General features: G+C 43.8%; 1 non-coding gene across 1 annotated transcript; it reads right to left on the bottom strand.

Moving 5' to 3' along the window:
• Nucleotides 1–1,887: 1,887 nt before the first annotated feature.
• Nucleotides 1,888–1,960, bottom strand: TRNAK-CUU. Its single transcript has one exon. It is a non-coding gene; the product is annotated as a tRNA-Lys (tRNA).
• Nucleotides 1,961–2,107: the final 147 nt, after the last annotated feature.

Here is a 2,107-nt window from a genome sequence, read left to right as displayed (position 1 = left end):
GAGGGAAAATGAGGGAAAATGTCCTTTTTTGGACTGAAGGAGAGGGGAAAAGAGGAAAAAAGGTGATTTTTTGGCTTGAGCAAGAGGGGAAAAAGAGCAAAAATGTCATTTTTCGGACTGAAGGAGAGAGGAAAAGAGGCAAAATGTCCTTTCTTTGGCCTGAGGGAGAGGGAAAAAGAGGAAAAGAGGTGATTTTTTGGCTTGAGGGTGAGGGGAAAAAGAGCAAAAATGTCATTTTTTGGCCTGAAAGAGAGGGGAAAAAGAGGGAAAATGTCATTTTTTGGACTGGAGGAGAGGGAAAAAGAGGCAAAATGTCCTTTTTTGGACTGAAGAAGTGGGTAAAAGAGCAAAAATGTCCTTTTTTGGGCTAAAGGAGAGGGGGAAAGAGGAAAAATGTCCTTTTTTTGGCCTGAGGGAGAGGGAAAAAGAGGAAAAATGGGGGGGTTTTGGCCTGAAAGAGAGGGGAAAAAAGGTGATTTTTTGGCTTGAGGGAGAGGGAAAAAGAGGAAAAATGTCATTTTTTGGTCTGAGAGAGAGGGGGGGAAGAGCAAAAATGTCATTTTTTGGACTCTTTTTCCCTCAAAAGAGGGAAAATGCCTTTTTTTGGAGTGAGGGAGAGGGGGAAAAAGAGGCAAAATGTTGTTTTTTGGCCTGAAGAAGTGGGTAAAAGGGTGAAAATGTCGTTTTTTTGGCCTGAATGAGAGAGAAAAAGAGGAAAAATGTTTGTTTTTGGCCTCAGGGAGAGGGAAAAAGAGGAAAAATGTTGGGGTTTTGGCCTGAAGGAGGGGGGAAAAGAGGAAAAAAGGTGTTTTTTTGGCCTGAGGGAGAGGGAAAATGAGGGAAAATGTCCTTTTTTGACCTGAAGGAGGGGGGAAAAGAGGAAAAATGTTTGTTTTTGGCCTCAGGGAGAGGGAAAAAGAGGAAAAATGTTGGGGTTTTGGCCTGAAGGAGGGGGGAAAAGAGGAAAAAAGGTGTTTTTTTGGCCTGAGGGAGAGGGAAAATGAGGGAAAATGTCCTTTTTTGACCTGAAGGAGGGGGGAAAAGAGGAAAAATGTCATTTTTTGGCCTGAAGGAGAGGGAAAAAGAGGAAAAAAAGGTGATTTTTTGGCTTGAGGGAGAGGAAAAAAGAGGGAAAATGTTGTTTTTTGGCCTGAGGGAGAGGAAAAAAGAGGGAAAATGTTGTTTTTTGGCCTGAAGAAGAGGGGAAAAGGGTGAAAATGTCGCGTTTTTGGCCTGAATGAGAGAGAAAAAGAGGGAAAATGTTTGTTTTTGGCCTCAGGGAGAGGGAAAAAGAGGAAAAATGTTGGGGTTTTGGCCTGAAGGAGAGGGGAAAAGAGGAAAAAAGGTGATTTTTTGGCCTGAGGGAGAGGGAAAATAAGGGAAAATGTCCTTTTTTGACGTGAAGGAGGGGGGAAAAGAGGAAATATATCATTTTTTGGCCTGAAAAAGTGGGAAAAAGAGGGAAAATGTTGGGTTTTTGGCCTGAGAGAGAGGGAAAAAGAGGAAAAATGTCCTTTTTTGGCCTGAGAGAGAAAAAAGATGAAAAAAGGTAATTTTTTGGCCAGAGGGAGAGGGAAAATGAGGGAAAATGTCGTTTTTTGGACTGAAGAAGTGGGGAAAAGAGGGAAAATGTTGGGGTTTTGGCCTGAGAGAGAGGGAAAAAGAGGAAAAAAGGTGATTTTTTGGCTTGAGGGAGAGGGAAAAAGAGGGAAAATGTCATTTTTTGGCCTGAAGGAGAGGGAAAAAGAGGAAAAATGTCATTTTTTGGCCTGAAGGAGAGGGAAAAAGAGGAAAAATGTCCTTTTTTGGCCTGAAGGAAGAGGAAAAAGTGATTTAAAACGTTGTTTCATGCTTTGGAGACGGGGCGGGGGGGGAAAGAAAAGGAGGCGCCCAACGTGGGGCTCGAACCCACGACCCTGAGATTAAGAGTCTCATGCTCTACCGACTGAGCTAGCCGGGCCCTACGGGTGCCGGGGAGGGACAAAAGGCCGGAATGACGCGAGGAGGGGGCGAAAAGGCCTCGTTGGGGCTGAAAATGAGCGGAAAAAACCTCAAAACCGGTTAAAAAAGGGGTTATTTAGTGAAACAGGAAAGGAAATAAGGGAGG

The sequence above is a fragment of the Chaetura pelagica genome, unplaced genomic scaffold (assembly GCF_000747805.2).
Source record: "Chaetura pelagica isolate M959 unplaced genomic scaffold, ChaPel_1.0 scaffold1579, whole genome shotgun sequence".
Classification (NCBI taxonomy): Eukaryota; Metazoa; Chordata; class Aves; order Apodiformes; family Apodidae; genus Chaetura; species Chaetura pelagica.
This window is presented reverse-complemented; position numbering and strand designations above follow the sequence as displayed.